The sequence below is a fragment of the Phacochoerus africanus genome, chromosome 16 (assembly GCF_016906955.1).
Source record: "Phacochoerus africanus isolate WHEZ1 chromosome 16, ROS_Pafr_v1, whole genome shotgun sequence".
Lineage (NCBI taxonomy): Eukaryota > Metazoa > Chordata > Mammalia > Artiodactyla > Suidae > Phacochoerus > Phacochoerus africanus.
In genome coordinates this window covers 54565538-54590779 of record NC_062559.1, presented here as the reverse complement: position 1 = coordinate 54590779, position 25242 = coordinate 54565538, and the positions used below count along the sequence as shown (strand labels likewise).

Here is a 25242-nt window from a genome sequence, read left to right as displayed (position 1 = left end):
ATATTCTAACTTCCAGGTGAGTCATGATGAAAAGTACCCAGCAACTCGCTGCACATAGAAGACCCACAACAGGTATTAAATGAAGGAATGAAGGAGGGGAGAATTAATTGGTTAAGAGCAGGTTTCTTTTGAAAACTGAACCACCGAGGAGTAATTAACAGGAATTTTTGTGGCGTCGTCACTGTCCTCGCATCATGTTTGCCATCCTTTTAGGAGCAGACTAGAGCGACTCAAAGAAACAACCAGTCAGAAAAGACGAGACCTAAAGGAATATCCAGTTGGAGGTGCGGGATTAAATTCAGGGCTGGCTAAGCCTTGAGTCTCTCCCTGAAAATTCCTCCATCTGCTGATGCCAGAAAGACCCCACACTCCAACCCAAGGCACTCCAGCCAGTGGACCACTGAAGCAAGAACAGTCACACGACTTGGCTTCCTTGGTACCTAAGAAGAGACCTGCAGAGCTCATTAGACAGTACATTTCTGAGATGTTTTAAAAGTAGAATTTGATTTTATTCCCGTTTTAATAGAAGTAGAAACTGGTGAAATAGGGATGTTGCAGAGCTCTTTGCCAACACACCCAAAATCCAGTTTCCAAGAGGATTCACTTCGCAAATATTCCAGCAAAATGACTCATTATATTAGCATGCATGTGTATCACAGGAAAGAAAATGTTATTTAAAACTCAGAGGGACTACAGCTGCTTCCTTCTTCTAAGGCGGAGTGGCAGAATTCTATCAGTGGGAAAACAACTCACTGTGTTGCTTCCTTCCTTTTGCAGAGACTGGTAGACGAGGAAGAAAGGAGAGACTGAAAGTTGGAAGTATCCGCCAATTTTTCTCTGCTTCTCCAAAGTAAGACGCAAAGTTAAGTAGATGGCTTTTAATTTAGCGGTGCACACACTGGGTTTTGATATGCAAAAATAAACTGGAGTCCCTAAGCATGGGCAAAACTAAATTGATTTGAAAACAGGGTCTGAGAATTGCAAAGAAGTCCTTCTCCCTGAAAAGATGAGCCCGGCGAATGAAAACAGAGACTAGTGACTCTGAAAGGTGACCATGAAAATTTCCAAGAGATAGAATTGCTGAGGATGTTTAAAAACAAGGATATCTAATAATCCACTTTAAACTGTTTTAATGGAGTAATGTAAACACTATTCCCTTGCCCCAAACCTTCAATAAGGTTTGGCGCGCGCGCGCGCGCACACACACGCGCACGCACACACTTTGTGGGTCTGCCGCGAGCGGATCTCTTTTTGTGTGGAGGAGAAGAAACCACGTTCCGTGGCTGGACCGACGCGGTGTATAAGGCGGCACTTCGCCAAAGGAGATGAGATGAGACAGCAAGAGTTCAACAGAATCAAGAGGCTGGACTTGGAGAATGTCAGCCGAGGAAATTCAGAGAGATATTGGGAGGATGTTGGATTCCCCGCCAGCTGAGATTTGAAGGTTAACTCCGTTTGGGGAAGATTAGCTCATTTTTTGGAAGGTTAACTCTGTTTCTGAAATGCTCAGGGGACGAATGTGGCGATGAAGATGATTTGGGCCACGAGTGGCAGAAAGCCCTGGTTCAGCGTGACTTGATCAGTAGGGGAGCTCGCACTCCGGTGTGACAGCAGGTACAGAGGAAGGACGGAAAGGACGGAGGAGGGCTGGGTGGTGTCGAGGACTCAGGTTCTTTCGATATCTCTCCTCTGACATTTTCAGCTGAAGCCAAATGGCTACAGCAGTTCCTGGCAATATATCCACTTATAACATCCAGAGGCAGGAAGGAGGCCATTTCTTGGCATCTCCTGTTTATGAATGAGGAAATCTTTCCAAGAAATACTCCCAGCAGACTTTCCTATGTGTCGAATTGGCCAGAACTGGATCACAAGCCTGCCAGTAAACCAATCTCCTTGGAAACATCCTAACTGGCTTGGACCAATCAGGATTTACTCATGGGCTGGGATGAGTCACTTCACCTGGGTCACAAGAGGGATGGGTAGAGACTTAAGAAAATCAGGATTTTAAGGAGTTCCCATTTGTAGCAAAGCAGAAATGAAGCCAACTGGGAATTATGAAGTTGCAGGTTCGATCCCTGGCCTCGCTCCGTGGGTTAAGGATCCGGCATTGCCGTGAACTGTGGTGTAGGTCGTAGACGCAGCTCGAATCTAGCATTTCTGTGGCTGTGGCATAGGCTGGCAGCTGTAGCTCTGATTCACCGCCTAGCCTGGGAACCTCCATATGCTGCAGCTGTGTCCCTCAAAAGCAAAAAAAAAGAAAAGAAAATTAGGGTTTTTAGATATTTAGTGTGCCCCCCACTGACTTTGAGTCTCATGGAAAATGACCCATTACAGGAAATGTGAGATACATGTATTTCCATCAGTAGAGATACACACACATTTCAATCATTTGTGTAAGACACTTTGACCACTTATATTACGGCTGGTTTCGTTATCAACTATAGTCACAAATGAGGCTTTGAGTGGCTCAACAAAACGGTCCTTTCTGGGAAGGACGTAAATGGAGACTTGAAGTTTGTTTTTTCAGCATAAAGGAGTTGGAGCACGTTTAGAATAATGGGTTTGGTTAAAGGTATCACATTTTATGAACACTGACAAAACCAGAGTGCCTCAAAGAAAGCACGTACTGTGAAGATCAGACAAATAAGCAGGGGATATTTAACTTGGAAAACGAAACAAAACAATGCTTGGCAGAATATAATAGGCACTTTAATCTATTTGAAAGGCTATTACGTGGAATAGAGTATAGACTTATTCTGGGTAGTCGCACAAGTTAGAAGTAGGACAAACTGAAATTCCACTGAGAGACTCTTCAGGCCAATATAACATAGCCATCCAGCAACCGTGTTGTTGAGAGATTCCTGCTTTGGCGCGAAACCAGACCAGGTGAAAGCACCTGGTACGGGTTTTTGGAGAAGGCTGACCTTTCCATCAGCAGATTGAGTAAAGCGGATATCCCTCCCTAACGCGGGTGGGATTCAGCCAATCAGCTGAAGACCGGAATAAAAGAAGAAAGCCGACCCTCCCGCAAGTAAGAGGGAACTGCTCCTGCCTTTGAGCTGGGACATCAGCTTTTTTCCTGCCTTCAGAGTCAAACCGATGTTGACTCTTCTTCAGTCTCTACCCTGCTGACTTTCTACCTGAACTTAATCATCGGCTCTTCTGGCCTCAGGCCCTTGGACTTGGCCTGAACTAGACCGTTGGCTCTCCTGGGTTCCCAGAAAGCAAGCCCTTTCTTCAGTTCTAACAGGTGAGTCACATTCTGCAGATTACCCCTTCTGCTTATTGCTGGTTTGAGGATTACTAGAATTCTGATTCTGCTTCATTTTCTACCATCGGTTCACCATCACTGATCTCTTTTCATTGGCAAATGGAAACAGGGGGGCCTCGGGGTGTTTTTCCCTTCGTCGTCTGTCCGAGGATGGTAGTAAAACAGCTGAGCAGTTCTCTGGTTTAGACTCTGCCTCAAAAGTCTCCTACAACTTTAAAATCCCATGATTATATTAATTTACTGCTTCCATTTTTTTTTTCCTTTGGGACATCTAGCTTCACTTTTTTGCACTCCGAAAAGAGAAAATGCAAGCCCATTGAGTCAAAAGCAGAATAAAGAGAGCTATAGATTGTGTTTAGCCGTTTTAGGAGTTTCCCGATGTCTCAGCGGGTTGGGGATCAGTGGCTTGGGCCACTCCTGTGGAGCAGGTTTGATCTCTGGCCCAGGAACTTGCATGTGGTGTGGGCATAGCCAAAAAAAAAAAAAAAAAATTTTTAAAAAGCCATTTCAGAAATATACGTTTAGTATTTAGACTTCACATTTCACTTAATAAAATTTTGGCAACTAAAAGAATACTAGTGAGTAAAGATAAAAACAAAAAAAAGAATGCTAGTGTATTCAATTCCACCTGCAGTTTTTAACATTAGGAAACCTCAGGCAAATTCAAAAGGAAAGGAGACTTTTAACCTTGCCCTCTTTGACGATGATCAGTTTGTGGCTCAGAGTGAGAAAGGCAGGAAAAAGTAGAACTTTGATTCTGTGCTGCATAAATCTATTCCACCCTTGTGATTTTTTTTCTGAGCATGGAGGTAGAAGGGGGTGAATGGTGGGATAGAGAGAAAACCCCAGTTGCTGTGTTTGTGCATACATGAGGATGTGACCAGGATTTTTCTGTCTAGGTTTAGAGGCAAATTAAAAGACCTCAGACATGATACCAAAATAGCACTTGGAAAAAATCAAACTCTAAGAGAGCATTATGTAGCAGTTATGAGAAGTCCTATATATGTGTTTATCAGTTCACAGTCCAAAATTCACCAAATCGTGCAGGTGTGGGGTATTATCCTTTTGAAATTGTTATCGAACCTAAGAGAAATATACTTTCTTGTTTCAAGAGTGATTTGCACAAATTTGCCCGCTGTCATTTTGTTTGAGTCCTTCGAGAGATAACTGGTACACTTCTTATTCTTTTCTGAAATTTTAATATTTTTTTGCTAGTATAAATTTGCTTTGGTGTTTTATTTCCTGACACACCCAAGTTCTTTCCAGCCTGTGAAAATACTAAGTATTCCCAGCACCAATGGGCTCCCTTACTTTCCGTGCTTCTTTGTCATCACTACTCAAATGATGCCGTAATTTGTCCCTTTTTCAGGACTCTGCCTGGATCCTCTCTTTTTGTTTGTTCGTTGTAGCAGAGAGAATCATACCCCTCTCTGTGAGTCAACTATGTACATCAATTAAAACACAATACATACAATACATATATAGATACGTAAAAAGAATAATACCCATCTCCCCTAAAATGTCTGTGTCCTAACCCCGGAACCTCTGAATATGTCACGTTACGCACCAAAGGGACGTGAAGGTCACAGTTGGAATTAATCAGCTAATGAGCTGATTTTAGGGAAGTGAGCCTTGATTATGCCAATGGGCTCAGTGCAGTCGCCAAGAATCCTAACAGAAGAGAAGCAGAGAGAGGAGGTTGCTGCCTTTGAGGGCAAAGAAAGGGGCCACGAGCCACGGAAATCAGGCAGCCTCTAGAATGCACCTGGCTGACAATCTGCTCTTAGTCCAGTGACATCTGGGTAGAGCTTCTGAGCTGCAGAACCGTAAGATAAAACGTTCACGTTGTTTTAAGCCATTAAGTTTATGACAACTTGTAGCAGCACTGGAAAACGAATGCGTCTGTTTGGTTTTGGCCTTTTTCCTCTGCACGGATTCCATTTCCACCCAAATCCTTAATAACCTTCTGGCTACATCCAAAGATCACAGGATTTATTAATCCTCCCTTGGGTTCTTTCCTCTGTTAGACAATTAACTAATGAAACTATGGAATAATCCTGATGTCGACAAAGATGCCTGTTGTTACAAGGGCATAGAGATGGGCAGTTCTCAGAAACTGACTTAGGGGCACAGCAGAAATGACTCCGACTAGTATCCACGAGGATGCAGGTTCGATCCCTGGCGTCACTCGGGTCGGGAATCCGGCATTGCCATGAGCTGTGGCGTAGGTCACAGACACGGCTTGGATCCCACATTGCTGTGGCTGTGGTGCAGGCCGGTAGCTGTAGCTCCGATTCAACCCCAAGCCTGGGAACTTCCATATACTCTGGGTGCGGCCCTAAAAAAACCAAACAAACAACTGACTTAGATGCGAGGGCGTAAGTGAAATACCATTTGCCTACAGTTCTAAAATCTTTCAATAGCCAGTAATTTCTTGAATGCCTATAAACCATTCAGCTCAGTGCTGGGATGCTGCAGGCCTTGTGAACGCACAGAGGGCACCGGGGTTGAGCGAGTGACAGCTGAGAGGGGAGGAGACGACGGAGAGATGGAGAGACAGGGAGTGAAAGACAGATGGAACGGGCCGGAGAGGATGTTTAATGGGTGCTTCTAGAATGGAGAAAAAGAAGGAGATAGAGAAGAGAACGCGGCAAAAATCAGAACTCTCGGGAGACTTGCTGTCTTAACATAATAAGTAGCCGAGAAATATTTACAGAAGGACTGACTGTGATTCCTTCTCAGTGGAGAGCCAGGAAAGAGGCTCATGTTATTTAACATACATATTGGATGGAATTAAAGTCTAATTAAAAGTTTACATTTTCTGGAGTTTCACTCCATATTACAGGGTTTTACTGGTTGTGCACGAATTCATTGTCGGTGTTACTGATAAGGGATCTACCTGCTCTTCAGAAAAACATCAGATGGGGCATGTGCACAAATGCTCTCAGCAGTTCTTTCGTTCATTAGATAAAATATTGGGGGCTGGTAACTGAAGAAAAAAATGGTATTTGTCTTTGTCTTTTTGGCTCATTTCACCCATGAACATCTCCTTAGAAAAGAAAATCATGGGCTGGGAGAAGAGACTTGTGGCTGCCTGATGGGAGGGGGAGGGAGTGGGAGGGATCGGGAGCTTGGGCTCATCAGACACAACTTAGAATAGATTTACAAGGAGATCCTGCTGAGTAGCATTGAGAACTTTGTCTAGATACTCATGTTGCAACAGAAGAAAGGCTGGGGGAAAAATGTAATTGTAATGTATACATGTAAGGATAACCTGACCCCCTTGCTGTACAATGGGGAAAAAAAAATTAAAAAAAAAAATGGAACCACCATATATGGTCCAGCAATTCCACTTGGGGTATATACACCTTAAGGAAATGACAGCACTGTCTTGAAGAGCTGTCTGGGTCCCACGTTCGCTGCCACATTATCTAAAGTAGCCAAGACATGGAAGCAACCTAAACATCTATCTACGGATGAATGGGCAATGAAAACGTGATGCCCACACACAAAATGGAGAATAACTGAGCCGCTGAAAGAGGAGTAAATCCTGCCACTTGTCATCCCAGGGATGAACCCTGAGGTCATTACTCAAAGTGAAATAGTCAGAGGAAGACAAATACTCTATGATCTCACATATGCGACATCTAAAAGAACCAAGCTCAAAGAAAGAGGGCAGATGGGTGGTTGCTGGTGGGGACTGGGGGGTGGGGGTGGGCAAAGGCAGTCAAAGGTCTAAACTTCATTTACAAGATGGTAAGTTCCGGGGATGTGCTGGACGCCGCGGTGACCTTGTCAACAACACTGCCTGGGGTACGTGAACGTTGCTCAGAGACCAGACCTTCTCATCCACAGAAAAGAATACACGTGAGGTGACGGGTGTGTTCACGGCAAAACCGCCCTCTTCCAACGCTGCAGAGACTTTTACCAAGTCACTGTGTCCACTTTAGACTGAGACAGAGTTACATATCAGTTATATCTCAGTACAGCTGGAACAGAAATGACCCATACTCATTCTGAGTCATTTGGTTGTCAGAAATCCCGAGTCAGGATTCATATTACACCCAAGTCAAGCCTGACTTCTGATCCTAACGACTAAGTCTAATTTTAACATTTTTCTTTCCACTGTAGAACATGGAAAATAGTCCAACATGTCAGAAATATAACTTTCAGACAAGTTGTCACCTTTTCTACTCGCTCTCCACCATTTTTTTTTAACACAACTTAATCTAAGAAAGCAGTGAAGAGAAAGGACAAGAAGAAAGTCTGCCGTAGACCCAGAGAAGAGCCAGGCCACAGATCAGGAGGAAAAAGGCCCAGGAGGAAGGAAACCTGATGGGTAATATGATGAAAGACTTTGAAGCATTAAGAACATCTGGATAGCAAATCATGTACAGGAAACAACCAAGCAAGTACCCAAAGACAAGTGTCTAGAAAATAAAATGTCGTCAGACGGCTCTATTTGGATTTAAAGGAAAGAATATTTGTATCATCACAATGATGTCAACCTTTATTGTTCTTTCATCAAAAACGACATTACCCAGCGGGGAGGACTGAGAAAGGTGAAGGTGCTTCTGACAGAGCCAAGTCCTTCTCCATCACCGTGCACGCCCACAGCTATAACATCTACAGCTGAAAAGAGCCAAGTCCCATTACTGAGCAAGAGGAAGATAAATACGAGAAGAAATAGATACAACAGCTATAACATCTATAGCTGAAAAAGCAACAGCCAAGTCCCATTATTGAGAAAGAGGAAGATAGATGCGAGAAGAAATAGAAACAACAGCTAAACATAGAAGTTCACGTCCTGGTTCAGCAGAAACGAATCTGACTAGTATCCATGAGGATGCAGGTTCGATCCCTGCCCTTGCTCAGTGGGTTAAGGATCTGGTGTTGCTGTGAGCTGTGGTGTAGGTCACAGACATGGCTCAGATCTGACATTGCTGTGGTGTAGGCCAGCAGCTGTAGCTCCAATTCAACCCCTAGCCTGGGAACCTCCCTATGCCACGGGTGCAGCCCTAAAAAGGCAAAAACAAACAAACAAACAAAAAACCACAAAAACAAAAAAAAACCCTAAAAATACTAGCCTCGGAGAAAGTGACTTTCAATATTACTTGATTTTTACTCATGTGTATCAGTTTGATGGTTATTTATTGTGGTATCCTGTAAAAGGCCCCCATCCAAAGTCCTGTCCTGAATCCCTGCAACTTGCGAATATGTTACTTCACGTGGCAACACATCGAAATAAAGAAAAAGGAAAAAATGGACAGATGTGATGAATTCAAGGCTCTTGCGATCAGGAAACGAAACCGGTCCCTGGAAGGAGGAGGCGGGAAGGGCGGATTCTGAGAGGAGGTATGACGACAGAAGCAGAGGCCGGAGTGATGCAGCTGACTTTGAGGATGGAAGAGACCTTGAAATGCCAGCAGCCTCTAGGAGCTGCAAAAGGCAAAGAGTAGGACATGCTCCCCTAGAGCCTCCGGCAGGAACAGAAGGCTGCCAAAGCATGTGAGACCTCCGACCAGAACAGCAAAAGAACACTTTTTTTTCTTTTTTGTTTTTTTTTTGCCTCGCCAGAAGCGTGCAGATGTTCTAGGGCCCGAGGTGGAACCGGCACCACCAAAGCGACCCAAGCAGCATCCGTGATGACACCAGACCCTTAACCCACTGAGCCACCAGGGGACTCCTGTTTTTATTTTTAAGTGACTAAATTTGTAGTCATTTGTCATGGCAGCAATAGGAAGCCAATACATTTATTTAGAAAATAAGGTATAAGAATGTTAAGTAAGAAAACCAGAGTTCCTGATGTGGCACAGTGAGTTAAGACCCGACTGCAGGGGCTGAGGTTGCTGCAGAGGCGAGGGTTCTAGCCTCAGCCGGGCACAGTGAGTTAAAGGGTCGGGTGTTGCTGTAGCCGTGGCTCAGATTCAATCCCCAGCCCGGGAAATTCAACGTGCCCCAAGTGCAGCCGTAAAAAAGACAAAAAGAAACAGTGGGAGAGAGAGAAGGAGTAAACAGAGTAAGGTATGAATTCTAGAAAACTTACTGTCTACTGACGAAAGTAATTCAAAATGAAGGGATAAATTTCATCTGACTTAGAAAGGGACGATAGTTTCCGTGTATTTATACGATTATATTACTCCCGCATTAGGGAAGGGTTAGAAAACTTAAGGATAGCTCTGCATGAGTCGGTGCGCAGCCACATTCTAATATTCTTGCCTTTTTATTACCACTGTTCTTCCCTTTTTTCCTTCCCTTTTCTTCGTGTATCTTCCTGTCACTGACACACCGTTGGGATTGCTGCCTGGCTCCCATCCCAGTGATTCTGTCATATTCTGGAACGGTCCCTGTGTAGTCAGGGTTCTCCAGAGAAACAGAACCAATCACATATAGAAAGATTTATTTTCATGAGCTGGCTCACATGACTGTGGGGCCAGCAAGTCCAAAACCCATTGGGCAGGCTATAAACTCAGCAGGAGGTAACACTGCAGGAGTTCCTGCTGCGGCCCAGTGGGTTAATGAGCCGGCTCGTCTCTGTGGAGATGCTAGGTTTTGTTTTGTCTTTTCTAGGGCCGCTCCCTCGGCACATGGAGGTTCCCAGGCTAGGGGTCTATCTAATTGGAGCTGTAGCTACCGGCCTACACCACAGCTCACGCAACACCAGATCCTTAACCCACTGAGCAAGGCCAGGGATTGAACCCACAACCTCATGGTTCCTAGTCAGATTCGTTAACCACAGCGGGAACTCCCTGCAGGTGCTGGTTTGATCCCCGGCCTGGTGCTGTGGGTTAAGGATCCAATGTTGCATAGGTCGCAGCTCTGGCTTGGATTCCATCCCTGGCCTGGGAACTTCCACATGCTGTAGGTGCAGCCAAGGGGAAAACAAGATGACACTATAGACTGGAGACAGAAGTTCCTGTTTGCCAGCAAACATGTTTTCGCTCTGAAGGCCTTCATCTGACTGGGTGGAAGTTCCCATTTCGGCTCAGGGATGTGGGGCTCCCACAGCTGTATGGTTAGCACAGTGGTTTTTCAACCTTGATTGTACCTTGCTATTCGCTGGGAAGCTTTAAAAAATAGCCCCAGATGGGAGTTCCTATTGTAGCTCAGTGATGGACCTGACTAGTATCCATGAGGATGTGGGTTCAATGTCTAACGTTGCTCAGTAGGTTAAGGCTCCGGCGTTGCCATGAGCTGTGGTGTAGGTCACAGACACAGCTTGGATCTGGTGTGGCTGTGGCTGTGGCTGGCAGCTGTAGCTCTGATTCCACCCCTAGCGTGGAATCTCCATAGGCCATTAGTGTGGCCCTAAAAAAAACAAAACAAAGCAAAACAAAAACCTGATTGGATGAAGCCCACCCACGTTATCATAAGTAAAACCTCTCTTACTTAAAATCAATTCTGATTGCAGAGGTTCACCACACCTGTAAAATACTTTCACAGCAACACCTAGATTTGAGTTTAATTAAATAATTAAACACTATAGTGTACTTAATACATAAACTTAGCCATCAGAGCCCTCAACTCTTGAGGGGTGGGTGGTGGGCACCACGTTTGTTCTCTGTGACTCCTACTGATGGCTGCTTCCAGTGGGGACCTCTCACCCCACTCGACCACTCGGCAGCCTTACCCAAGACTTTGTGAGGAAACAGGAAAAACAGCATTTGGCCCTTTTGTTGGGATGAGAGTTGTGAGATGCGAGGATTGGAAAGTATCAGGGGCCACGTGAAGAGGGGTCCTTCTGTGCTGGAGGAGAGAGATGTCGTCCTACAGAAAGAAACAAAGATTTGGAAAAAGTCACCCTCCGTCGGCGGGGAAGGTGGGCGGAGTCTTCCCGAATGAAGCGACATCTAAGTTATGATGTCCAAGAAGAGTAGGAGTAGTGACGAGTGGGGACGTGAACTGAAAGATGAGCGAAGGGGAGTCGAGGGAGGAAGGGGAGGCGTGAAGCGGGGCTCTCCGGACGGAAGAAAGAGCAAAGCTGAGAACACGGAGAGAGGTGGCAGTGGACACTGCACGTTAATCCCCGCCCCCCTCCCCCGTCGTCTGCTTTTTCTTGGTGAGCTGGGGTCGCAGTAAAATTTAGACAAAAAAAAAAAAAAATCATCACATGTGCCTAAAGTTGTGGAACTTTAGTCCAGATCAGATGCTCGCTCATTGGACTTGACGTTGATTGCCTAGGGGTTCAAATGTAAAGAAAAAGAACTATATTAAAGCACTAGACATTTATCCTTGACCGCTGTGTCTAAAACAAAACAGGATGACCAATGAAATAGGAGGTTGTGACAATTATGAATTGATGATTACCATCCGTAAGCGGTCCAATGATTCAAACATGGATTCATGTTCAATGAAAGAACAGGGTATAAATGGGAACATGGATGCAACTTGCTAAAGAATCTGTTCTCAAGAGAAAGCTGGGATTGCTGGGTGATAGGGCAGCTCTGTCTTTAGCTTTTTTTGTTTGTTTTTGCTATTTCTGGGGCTGCTCCTGCGGCATATGGAGGTTCCCAGGCTAGGGGTCGAATCGGAGCTGTAGCTGCCAGCCTACGCCAGAGCCACAGCGACGCGGGATCCAAGCCGCATCTGCAACCTACACCACAGCTCACGGCAACGCGGGATCCTTAACCCACTGAGCAAGGGCAGGGACGGAACCCGCAACCTCATGGTTCCTAGTGGGATTCCTTAACCACTGCGCCACGACGGGAACTCCTATTTATTTATTTATTTATTTTTGCCTTTAGTGTTTGGAAGAACCTCCACGTTGTTTTGCATGGGGGCTGCACCAATTTACATCCTCAGCAACAGTGTAGGAGGGTTCCCTTTCCCCACACCCTCTCCAGCATTTGTTTTTCGTAGACTTTTTGTGATAGCCATTCTGAATCCCTCATTGTGGATGTGAGCTCATCTGTATTTCTCTAACACTAAGCGATGACAAGCGTCTTTTCATGTGCCTCCTAACCAACCAGCTGTATTTCTTATTTGGAGAAATGTCTCTTTAGGTCTTCCGCCCATTTTTCATTTTCTCTTTTTTTAATTGTAGCTGATTTACAATGTTGTGCCAACTTCTGCTGTGACCCAGTCATACATACATTCCCTGTCTTCTCTTTCATCCCGGTCTGTCCCAAGAGACCGGATATAGTACCCTAGCTATACAGCAGGACCTCATTGCTTCTGTCCATTTTTCCATTGGCGTGTTTGCTCTTACGTCATTGAATTGTATGAACTGTTTTGGAAATTAAGCCTTTATGGGTAGCATCATTTGCAACTATTTTCTCCCAGTCTGTAGGTTGTCTTTTCGCTTTGTTTATGGTCTCTTTGCTGTGCAACAGCTTGTAAATTTGATTAGGTCCCATTTGCTTATTTTTGTTTTTATCTTTATTGCCTTGGGAGACTGACCTAAGAAAACACTGGTATGATATATGTCAGAGAATGTTTTGCCTATGTTCTCTTCTAGGAGTTTTATGATGTCCTGGCTTATATTTTAAGTCTTCGAGCTATTTTGAGTTTGTGTATATGGCGGGAGGGTGTGTTCTAACTTCATTTTCAAGTGGCTGTCCAACTTCGAAACACGACTTGCCGAAGAGTATTTTTCCTTGTGTATTCTTGCCTCCTTTGTCAAAGATTAATTGTCTATAGGTGTCTGGGTTTATTTCTGGGCTCTCTATTCTCTTCCATTGGTCCATGTGTCTGTTTTTGTGCCAATATCACACTGATTACTGCAGCTTTGTCATACTGTCTTTGAAGCTGGGAGGGTTTTACCTCCTGCTTTGTTCCTCAGGAATGCTTTTATGGGTCTTTCGTGGTTCCATATAAATTTTAGAATTATTTTTTCTAGTTCTATGAAAAATGTCATGGATAATGATAGGGTCACATTACATCTGTAGATTGTATCTTTCTGATGCAGCTTTTAAAGGGATTATTTGTTTGCATTCCCTTTCTGATATTTCATTGTTAGTGTAAAGAAATGCAACTGGGGAGTTCTCTCCGGGGCTCAGAGGTTAATGAACCCGACTGAGATCCATGAGAATGTGGGTTCAATCTCTGGCCTCGGACAGTGGGTTAAGGATTCCGCTTGCCAGAGCTGTGGTGAAGGTCGCAGACTCGGCTCAGATCCCGAGTTGCTGTGGCTGTGGTGTAGGTCAGAAGCTCCGATTCGACCCCTAACCTGCGAACCTCCATATGCCACAGGTGGGGCCCTGAAATAGCAAAAAAAAAAGAAATGCAACTGATGTCTATATGTGAATCTTGTATCCTGCCACCTCGCTGAATTCATTTACCAGTTCTAGCAGTTTTTGTGGGGGTCTTTAAGGTTTTCTACACGTAGTATCATGTCATCTGCAGATGATAACAATCTCTTCTGAGCCTTTTTTTTTTTTTTTGTGAACAATGCATGTCTTAACAAAATTGTGAAAACAAGATGAAGTAATACAACTGTCAAGGTGCCATGGGTATTTCAGACAATACTTATAAAACTCCACTTCTAATAAAATGTGTACTTTGAGTTGTTTTTCCACCAATAGTGATGAATTGCTAATAACCAACTACTTTCTCATCTGATCCCTAGTACATCTAGGAGCCTTTTGTTGTTATTTCTATATGTATAGTAATCGTACCTTGACACAGTACTTTTATAAATCGGTATACAGTAAGCACATGTATGAAAATTAAGACATTATTTACCATGAATATATTTAAATTTATATGTTTGCATCTGCATATACCTTTCAAAAGATAAATACTGAAGATACTAATTTAAGGGGCAAAATTTCATCTATTTTAGGGATAGACATAGGATGAAACCTCAAAGGACCATGCATTCTTTTGTATTTTTTTTTAGGGCTGCACTTGCAGCATAAGGAAGTTCCCTGGCTAGGGGTTGACCAGAGCTGTAACTGCGGGCCTACACCACAGCCACAGCAACGTGGGATCCAGGCAGGTCTGAGACTTACCCCTCAGCTCACCACAACGCTGTGTCCTTAACCCACTGAGTTAGGCCAGGGATGGAACCTGCGTCCTCATGGATACTGGTTGAGCTCATTACCACTGAGCCACACGGGAACTTCCCTATTTTGTATTTCTGATTAACCAGTGATGGGAATGACAGATTTACGGGAATGCTCACGTTCATGCTTCAGACGAAATACAAAAGTTCATGTAAATTCTTATTATTCTATGGGGACGTGAGTAATGCTTTAACAGAAAATTCCAGGAGTTCCCACTGTGGTGCAGTGGGCTTAGAATCCAGCAGCAGCAGCTCAGTTCCCTTCAGAGGCCTGGGTTTGATGAGCCCCAGCCCAGAGCATTGGGTTAAAGGATTTGGCATTGCTGCAGCTGGGATGTAGGTCACAGCTGTGGCTCGGATTCAACCCCTGGCCGGAGGAACTCATGTGCCACAGGTGTGGCCATAAATAAAAAAGAAAAAGAAACTTCCAGTGAAATGACGGCAGTAGTCATTAATTCTAAATTATGATTCTGACAAAAGCATATGTGTCTTGTACTTCCCCCAAAGCATATATTAGCTCTAAGTAGTGGCAAACACAAGAACCGTAGTTGGTAAAACTTTTAGTTTTTATCCATACAACAAAATGTTGGTTTAGGAGTTCCGGTTGTGGCACAGAGGAAATGAATCCAACCAGGAACCATGAGGATGCAGGTTCAATCCCTGGCCTCACTCAGTGGGTTAAGGATCTGGCGTTGCCATGAGCTGTGGTGTAGGTCGCAGACACTGCTTGGATCTGGTGTTGCTGTGGCTGTGGTGTAGGCTGATTCGACCCCTAGCTTGCGAACTTCCATATGCCGTGGGTGCAGCCCTAAAAAGAAAAAAGAAACAAGAAACAAAAAAGTTGGTTTATAAATAATAAAAACTAGTAAGTCAAGAAGAAATCTAAGTGTATTTTAAAACAGAAAAAGCTTCATATTGAGTGGCCCAGGCAGTAAATTTTGGAATGCTCGTGAGTTCTACTGGGTATTAGAGCAAATTATTAATTACGTAAGCTTACAATTATGCCCTCTCATCTGAGTACCTCAAAGAGCTTTTAAAGCATTAATTTTTTATTTCTTAGAATATCTCTGTGAGGCAGGTGGGTAGAAAGTTATTATTATCTCTCTTTTACAGTCAAAGAAACTAGGGCATGGAGAGGTGAAATGGCTTTGCCGGGGTCATGCAGTGAAAAGAGCTTTGGGACTCAAGGCTATTGTGCTCATTTCTTGTTTGGTATATCATCCATTACATGGTTGTTTAATATACCTTAAATGTATTTCTATTCTAGGAAAATTAAGAATAGTGTATTTGAATAATCACAGAACTAAAGATGAGAATTTCTCACTTTTGTGTTCCCAAAATGCTGCCATACAGGAATATAGAATAAAAACTAATACTTAGCTTTTGGTTTGCCACTTAGCTATTATTTGTAGGGCTTTTGCTACTTTTGGCTTTCCAAAGCCTCTGCTCAAAAACGATCCATTTCTGACTGCTTTAAGCTGGGTTGGCATAGCTGTGACCAACCAAGCAGCAGCTGAGACAGGCTGACTGGTGAACTTCAGGCTGGCTTTGGGTTCCCATTGCTCCCTCTTCTCGAAGCCACCCTCCTTCTAGTTCTCCATTCAACAGGTATTTGTACAACTCACCATCCTCAATCCTCCCTCTGTGGCCAGTTTAACAGGTTAATTAAAGACAGATTAGTCTTGTCAGCTCAATTTCTTGTACTGTCCTTAGAAAAAACATGGCCCTTAAAAGAACATTGAGCATATGTGGTGTTTTTGTTTTGGGGTTTTTTTCCAATGGAATATTTCAGCAATTTTCCCAAGAAAAAGTAGGGACGGAAGGGGTTGTGAATCTGGGCGCGACGAAGTGACTGCACAGCTGACTTGGATGTGCTAATACAAGCCTGCAGTGTTTCTGACTTCATACCACATCCTACCCAGAGCTCTAGATCCACACAGAAACTACCATCGGACAGCACCATCTGTGCCTGAGGGCACCACGTCCAAAATGGCACGCGTTTTCTCCACCCCCTTTCCCACAGCAGTCCAACCCTCCTTAACTCGTTTGGTAAAATACACCTTTATCCTCCCTGAAAAGGCAGAACAAGGCATCATTGTCACTTGCATTCTCTTACTCAGCCAACACCTGCCCCCAGGAATCAATTAATTATGATCCCTTGACTGGACATCTCGAATATTTTAGTTTCTCTGGATGCTCACTGGCACTCGCACTATGGTTCGTACCCTTTCTTTAGATTTCTGTAACAGCCCCTCGTCTACAAGCTCTCTGCTTCCCCTTCTCCTCCCTTTAACTAATCTGTCCTCCTAAAAACAGTTTAAGTTGTTTATCTGTCCAGGGTCAGGTATGCCTCTATTCATTGCTTCACCGAGGCATCAAAGACGGTTCATGTTTGGCTCCTGTCTGCTTCTTCAGATTCATCCTTTTCAGCAAGCTGGGCTTGAACCTGTAACTCCGTAATTACTACCTAGACTTCTCAACACTCATTATTTCTTCCTTTCTTGCATGCCCTTTGAGTCAGGCTCTGAATTTGCCATCCCACCCCTTTTCTATCCTGTGACATCCCTATTTAAAAATCTAACGCCATCCATTCTTCCCTCCGTATACCATGCTTCCATTCCTTATTTGCTTTCTTTACAGAGGGCGTCCCTTGCATGGACTGTGTTAAGCACGGAGATGATGCTCCATCGGGGGATGGGGAGGCGGAAGGATAGGGAATAAATAGATGTTGAACGACTCGGCAGCTGCTAACAGATGTCTCACGGCCTCTTCCGAGCCTGCGGACGGGTTAAACGAAGCCCACGCGTTAGTGGGACGACTTCCAACGTGGGCCGCCGAATCACAGGATGGGGCGGGGGGCTCTCGGGGCCACACCGGACATCGGACGTGCAGGGCGGTAGGAGGCTCGAGTCGCCTCAGCCAAGGACCCCAGACGACGGCGGATGCCAGTCCTCCGGGGGTCAGCAGTCGGCCGTGAGGTCGCGAGCAGGGCCCGCCCGCCAGGAGCCACGTCGCCAGCTCCGCTTCCCCGCGCGGCAGCCCGGGCGAGGGGCTGCCCCGAGGCAAGATGGCGGCCTCCGCGCTCCCCCCCTTCCCCGGGAGCCCCTCCTGGTCCCCAGAAGAGGCACAGGGACGTCGCGGCGCCGACGCCGAGATCCGGGAACCTCTGCGAGGCCCGCGGCCCCTCCCAGGCCCCCGGGAGGTGACTTCACCTGGCCGGGCGCCGAGGGCCCGGGGCGGGGCCGCCCGAAAGGCAGGGCCGAGGCCCTCCGCGCGCCGAGGGCGGGCGCCGGCGCCCCGCGCCCTCCCGGCCATTGTTCTCCGGCCGCGGCTCCCAACCCCTCCCCTCCCCGCCCCGCCCCGCCGCCCGCGGGCAGGAAGTTGTTTCCAGCCGGCCCCGCCCACTCCCCAGCGCCCCGGAAGTGATCGGGGGCGGCTGCGGCAGAGCGGCCAGGAGGAGGGTGGATCTCCTGAGAGCCGAGCGCCCCGAGTCCTCTTCCACCTCCTCCTGCCGCCCGGGCTCTGCCGCCGCCCGTCGGACTCCACCTTCCGCCGCTCCTGGCGCAGAGCCTCCCGGACGACTAGGGCCGAGCACGCTCCGGCCGGAGGCAGCTCAGCTGCGGCTTTCGGAGCCCGCGGGGCGGCGGACCCGCTTGCGGTGCAGGTGAGCGATGCCCGCCCGGGCCGCCCCGGGAGGGGTTGGGGGCGCCTGGGCGGCGGCGGGGGTGTGTCCGGGCGGCGGGGGGGCCGCGGCCCAGGAGCAGGGCCCAGACGCCGAGATTGCACCTCCCGCGTTCTGCCCGGGAATCAGCTGCGGGACGAGCTCGCGTTGGAATCCGGGGCGTCGTGTTCGCCGCGGTGCGGGCGAGTGCACCCTCGAGGGCGAGAGGTTGCGGCGAGGTCTCCCGAGCGCGGCACCCCCTCGAGTCGGCCTCGTCGGAAGGTCACCTCGCATCTCTGGCCCGCCGCGCCGAGGTCCCCGCCTGGGCGGTGCCCGCGACCTGGGGAGACCCGTCGCCGCAGTCCCCGCGCCTCCCTCCGCCCCTCTCCTCGCTTTCCAGGCCTTGACAGTGTGGGAGCAGTTGCTTTTTAAGCACCTCCAGCAGGGTTTTGTGCCAGTTTAAAGGAATGGCTTTTTCAGGCCGACGTCGTTAGATGGTCCGGTCATTAGATGAATAGCCGGGCCTGGGCTCTTGCACAGGTTTGGCCGGTAATTGAGAATCAAGCCTCTGAAACGGGGAAGAGAATATAGATATTTTGAATGAGGGGGTGTTTTCTCCATGGCTGGTTCCTAAAGGTTTTCCAGAAGTGGAAGACGTGGTTTGTGTGCTGCAGCCCGGGTATATGTGTGTAAGGGGCGGGGGGGGGGGGGACACGGCGCAGAGAGGTGGCGGTGTTGGTTCAAGGTTTAGGGGGAATTAGGGCCTTTGCGTGGAAACCTGAATGTCCAGACTTGTGAGAGCTCGTCCAAGTGTCATTGAGCTTGTGTGAGAATCCAGTGCCACGCCCTGCCTGTCAAGCGGAAAAGCACCTCATTTACGACTGGTGTTGGGGGCAGGGAGGGATCGTTATAAAATACGTGTCTTGAGTTACATTCTTGTCCGGGAAGTAAATTACAACTTTAATCATGCTCCAGGAGTCGGATAACAAACTTCATTAGTAAACTCACAGTTTTTACTGAAAGGTATTCCTTTTAGCTTATGTTTATTAATGTAATCAGCGTCTTATTAGCGTAGGTTTTTCTGCCTGTACCAATGCAGTATTATTACAGAATGACTCTTGTGACTCTTAAAACATTATTTTTAGACTTTGAATTTCTTCAGGGCAGGAGCCATGTCCTACTCATTCCTGGGTTTCCCTGCCACCTGCCCAGAACATGGAAGTTCCTGGCACAGTTCTTCACGGAATCAGTGAAGGTGTAGGTGATCTCACAGTTGCCGTCTAGTAGTCACATTATTTCGTTGGGCTAAGGTTTTCTTTGTGTGTGTGTGTGTGTGTGTGTGTGTTTTCGGTGTGGGGACACATGCAGATTCTGTTCTTTAGCAGGGTCAAAGGACAACTCAGGAAGAATCTTTTGCCATTCTTCCAAAACTATCCTTCCCTGAAAGGTTAAAATTATATGTGGGGTATTGTGATTGGGCATTGTAATAACTTGCATTCCGATATTAAATGGTCACTTGGGCTTTTTTGCCCAGGGTTATCAGGAAGAGATTTCCTGATAAATGGTAGTGCTGAATGTTTGGAGTTGATAACAGTATCCTATCATAACCAAAGAGAGGAAACAGGGAGTTACCGTTGTTGGGATAATGTGGTACATTGCAGGACTGCTTATCTGGCTTATTTTTTCCCCATGGGTACATGGAAGTCCTCTGACATCCTCTGTGACCTTGACATGATTTACCAATAGCCACTTTCTCACTTCCCCGCCCCCAGAGATCCAAGCGCTGTTCTCCGGTGGGTCTGCTGAGTGTGGAATCATCTGTATCAATTATTTTGAAGTAATTCCTCATACAACACTTGCTTTGCAGGGCTTTCTGAGAAAAGAGGCTAATTATAGGAAAGAATCTTGTCTACCATTTGTCTGGGAGGTAATTTTTGTCTATAGATGGTTGGGTTATTTTCACTGTAGGGAGTTTCAAGTAAAAAAAGTGCTGATATCTTCTTTCCTTGCCGGATGTCTGGGTCCTGCACTGGTTTTCCAAGTGCAGCTTCTACAGAACATAACCAAATGTACCGGTGTCACTTCTTACACGAGTGTATCAGTAATCATGAGTTGTGAAGACAGCCACTTAAAATCCTGGAATAAGAGGCTGCAGATATTAATGGGGGAGAAGATTATGATTTTGAAGAAGTTGGACGACAACGTATGGTTTCCATGTTGTGTAAAATGTTTTAATTTTAGACATTGAGGAGAGGGAAGCCTGCAGTTTCTTTTCTCAGTGACATTACTGCTATATAGAGGTCAGATTTCTCTTTTACTTCAACAACGGTCTAGGTAATAAAGTTTTCACATCGATTGCGTGCCAAGCACTGTTAGAGGGGCTTTACTTTATTTTTATTCTCCACAATACTTCTGCAAGATAGGTAGTTTTCCCATGCTTAATTAAGCCTAAGCGAAGTTACTTGCCAGAAGCAGTGTGTAATAGGGTTTGGATTTTCGAGTAATGATTTCTGAGAGCATTGGCTATTGCAGTTAATCCTAAAAGGCTGAGGAAAAGTTTGCTTCTGCTTGAGCTGAGTTTTAAGAAAGCAAAGATACTGGTCTCCTCAGTACTCTTGGCCATCGCAAGGGGCCTGGGGTAACCAGTGACCCTGGCCAGGTGGCCTGAGACAGCAGTCTTCTGTTTGTGACCTTCAGTGTGTTACCACCGTCTGTGTGTGCCATGAGGGAAGAATGGTTGGGCATTGTTCATGTAAGTGTTTGGGAGAGTGCGGTGTTAGGAACTCAACTTTGGTGTTTGATCACTGCTTTGTACCTTTCAAGTACCTGAATAGTCCCTATTGGAGAAGACTAGCAGAGCCTATATGTAGTGACCTTTCCTGAAATCCTATTGTTTCTTAGTTCTTTCTTGAACTAAAGGCGGTGAAGGAGGGAGTTCCCTGGTGGCCTAGCAGTTAAAAGATCCAGCATTGTCATTGCTGTGGCTTGGGTCACTGAGGCGCAGGTTTGAACCCTGGCTCAGGAACATCTGTGCTGTGGGCACGGCCAGTAAAGAAAGGAAGAAAGAAAAGGAAGGAGGGGAGGAGATAGAGGAGAGGTTGTGTGAAAGCGGGAAGGATGGTAAAAGTAAAGGTATGGGTCCGTTTTTACTGTTTCAGATTGTTTGCCATCTTCTCTTTGGGTTTAGCATGGAGGCTTAAAGGTGGCAGAACGCTCGTAAGAGTCTAATTGCTCCTCAGTGGCAGTAGGTTTCTCTTCACTCTTTCCAAGCCTGTGGACCTTGTCGAAAAAAAAAAAAGAAAAAAGAAAAAGCTTGGAGTTCCCGTTGTGGCTCAGTGGTAACGAACCCAACTAGTATCTATGAGGACATGGGTTCAATCCCTGGCTTCACTCAGTGGGTTAAGGATCTGGCGTTGCCATGAGGTGTGGTGTAGGTCACAGACATGGCTTGGATTCCAGGTTGCTGTAGCTTTGATTCGACCCTAGCTTGGGAATTTCCATATGCCACAGGTGTGGCCCTAAAAAGACTAAAAAAAAGTGGGCTTAATTTGGAGAATGTGTTTATTTCTTGGTTTAAAAAATGGAAATGTACAGTTCTAAGTAAAAAACAGCTTATTCTACAGACCTGGTTAGTAACAGCTATTCTTTGCCTTTTTTTCTTCAGCTCTAAAACACCTTTCTTACCACCCTATTGCACTCATAAGGATTTGGTTACCTTTTAGAAAAAATGTGATCAAAGCTCTGTGAGTTTTTTTGGGGGGGAAGGGGGGGTCTTTTTAGGGCCCCACCCACGGCATATGAAAGTTCTCAGGCTAGGGGTCAAATAGTAGCTGTAGCTGCTGGCCTGCGGCACAGCCACAGCAATGTCAGATCCTTAACCCACTAGGTGAGGCCAGGGATCAAACCCGCGTCCTCAGGGATAACAGTCAGGTTAATACTATAGTTGGGATAATACTGCTGAGCCATGATGAGAACTCCCTCTGTGAGTTCTTAAAAGATATTTGAGTAAATTTTAGGAGAGAATTTGCATCTTTGATGCAATTACACCTGGAGGTGAAAGCTTAATTCCTCAGTGTCAGGAGGGTATTCTCTACTGGCCACACAGCAGGCGTCTGTAAAATATGATGGTTTTCTTAAAGGCCTTCGCTTCTAGAGTCCTGTGTTAGACCCAGTAGACATGGCACTTGACACACGTAATCTCCTCGACATCTTGGATCCAATTTCATTGCAGAATTTACTTACTGAAACTAAATATCAGGGTTGACAGTGTTATCTCGGAGAATAAAACCCAACAAGATGATGGGATGAATTCGACTTTGAGATCGGTTGCGAAGGGGGGGCAGAGACCCCCAGTTTGCACACAGACCCTGATTGCATCTTCGAAGCCACAGGGTCTCTGCTTAAGCAGCTGAGTAGCCAGCGTAGGAATCCATTGAAAATGGACGGTGCCCCACTACTGAGTGATTGCGAACACTTTAGTTGGGCTGCCCTCTCTCGATGTGTTCTGGATGACTGGCGTAACCTTTTAGCCTCTGGTTGCGTCCCTTGTGTTAGTCTTTCCCCACATTTGCTTGTGCAGTCTCGATACTTCCCTGCTTAAAACCCTTTTACTGCTCCTTCTTGGTAATTAACAAAACCCAAATTCCTTTTATCCTTAATTTCCTATGTTTTTAAGATCCCCTCTGTAGCCTCATTTCTTTTTTCCCCAGGGTCTTCAGTTCCAGCAGTCCAGGCTTCTGGTATGCTAGCCTTTTCTCAGCCCCTCATTCCCTCTTCTGTAATTCTAGCCACTCCTTCTTCCCCCTGATATATGCTCCTACTTGTCTTTTAGAACTCAGTTTAGCTTATACTCTCCAAAAATTGTATCTTGATTCTCTTCTTTCAACCCCATTCCGCAAAATAAATAAATAAATAATAAAAATTAAACGACAGCTTCCAAGCTTGGCTTGTTGCTCTTCTTACATGCTGCCGTAAAATCTGCCATGGCACTTACTGCTATGGACAATGCCTTCGTGGGCCCGTTGTAAATTGTGTTGACCCCAGTCTGTAGTAGCCTCCTAACTACAGGTACGCACACACGCTCAAAAGCCTTCACAGGCCTTTACCAGAAGCTCCCAGACTTTCTCAGCTCATGACATCTTTATTGTGTCAGTAATTTTTTCACAGCATCCTTAGGTCAAAAGAAACACCTAGTGGTTTAATTTATCAGTTAGCTCCAGACAACTTAGTAAGTATTTATGTACTGACAGTTTAGTAACTATTAGAAAAAAGTAACACGCAAAAGTTAAGTAGCTTTCATTTTTAACTGCATAGTACTCCATGGTTTATTCAGCGTGTTCTCTTGTACTTGGACATTAATTTCCAATATTTTTCAGTTGCAAATGATGTAATGAAAATCTTTGTGTTATGTTTTTCTTTGTATTGTTGGACGTATATCTTTGGGATATGTGCATATGTAAGATTTATTAGATATTGCCAAAGCTTTAGCAGCAGAACATACTGTCAAGCTTTTGAATTTCTGCTAACCTCACAGGTGAGGAATGGTATTAGAGTGTAGTTTTAATTTGTATTTCTCTTATTATAGGTGAATTGAACATTTTTTCATGTTTGAGGGCCATTTTTTACATTTTAAAAATTGTTCATGGTATTTGCTTACTTTCTAAGTAGATTTTGGTCTTTTCCCTTCAGAGTTTTAAAGGGCTTTATATTTAAGAATAAGTCGTTTAACCTGGACATATATTGCAAATATTCTGCCCAGTTTTCTTTTGTCATTGCTTGTGGTTTGTTTTTTTGACGTGCAAAAGTTTGTTTCTGTGTAGTCAAATATATTAAATTTATTGCATTTGGATTTTTAGTCATAGATATAGCCTTTTTGCTGCCCACAGCTTATAGGGGAATCCAACCATACTTTCTTCTAGAACTAATACAGTTTCATGTATAATACAGAGAACTTTCAGGTCTCTGATCCATTCGTAGTATATTTCTGTTTATGGTGTGAGGAATGGGTCTAATGTTCTCTTTTCCACGTGGTTGTCAAGTGGTCCCAATAGCATTTAGGTAACAAAGAGAAGCAGCTTTGCCCCTTTATCGTATATTAGATTTCTATATGTAGTTGGCTGTAGCTACAGTTTTTTGGATTGTCTGACTATTCATGTATCAGTACTACACTGTTTTAATAATGGGGGCTTTGTATGTGATTTACTGTCTGGTGGGGCTGGTGCCCCATTATTGCTGCTCCTCTTCAGTGTTTTCCCTACTAGCCTTGCACGTGTTATTTTTTCATAGGAACTTTAGCATCAGTTTGTCTTAAGTTCATTAAAAAGCTCACTGCTGATCCTGCTGTGTAGCACTGGGAACTATATCTAGTCACTTAGGATGGAGACGATAATGTGAGAAAAAAAGAAGGTAAATGCGTATGTGTACAGGGTGTTGCTGTGCCGTAGAAAATCGACAGAGCTTGTACATCAGCTATAACGGAAAAAGTAAAAATCATAGTAAAAAGCTCACTGCTATTTTTTATTGAGATTGTATCGGGTTGTTATTTAACTTAGAACTGATCTCTTGATGGTACTGAAACATCGTCTGGAACGGGCAATGTCTTCATTTTCTTAAATCTACTGTTGTGTCTCTATGGAATGGTTGATATTTCATATACATTTTGAACATTTCTTGTGAAGTTTATTCCTACATATTTTGGTATTTTACCTTTTTCGTTATTGTTGCTATTATAAATAGAATTTTCTTACCTGTTATGCATACTGATTATTATTCATGTATATGAATAGTGCTGATTTCTGCATGTTTTTCTGTTACCTTGCTGAATTCTTACTGTTTGAGTTACTTTTATCATCGCTTCTGGTTTGGCCCAAATACACTATCATGTCCCCTGTAAATATTTTATCCTCTTATTTTCCAGTGTTTGTGCCTTAAGGTGTTTATCTTATCTAATAGCATTGATATCTCCAGAACAATGTTAAATAGTGGTATGCAGTGTCTTTAATAGGGACGTTGAGTGCTTTATTATCTTCTCTGTGGCTGTATAAAGATGCGCATTGTGCTAGGTATTAATTTAATTATGGAATACCTTTCAAAGACTGCCGTCCTTCACTGTTTCTGTAAGAGATGCTTAATGGCGATAGATTTGGCAAGCGGCAAGAAGGCTGACTTTTTGGTGGGCAGCAGCAAAGTGTGATGATAAGCAAGGTAGTTTCCCAGTGCTGAGTTTTGTTCTTGCCCTTACACAGTTCTTCCAGACCTCATTGTAATTTTCACTCAGCTGGTCGCGGGTGCCTTGGAGCCTCCATT

General features: G+C 45.1%; 1 protein-coding gene across 1 annotated transcript in view; it reads left to right on the top strand.

Moving 5' to 3' along the window:
* The first annotated feature begins 17686 nt into the window (after positions 1–17686).
* The window catches only part of RALA (RAS like proto-oncogene A), a 66412-nt gene continuing 58856 nt past the window's right edge, over positions 17687–25242 (top strand). Inside the window, exon 1 of the mRNA XM_047763075.1 lies at positions 17687–17940. The gene's annotated coding sequence lies outside the window, so the exon portion shown is untranslated. The remainder of the gene's footprint in view (positions 17941–25242) is intronic.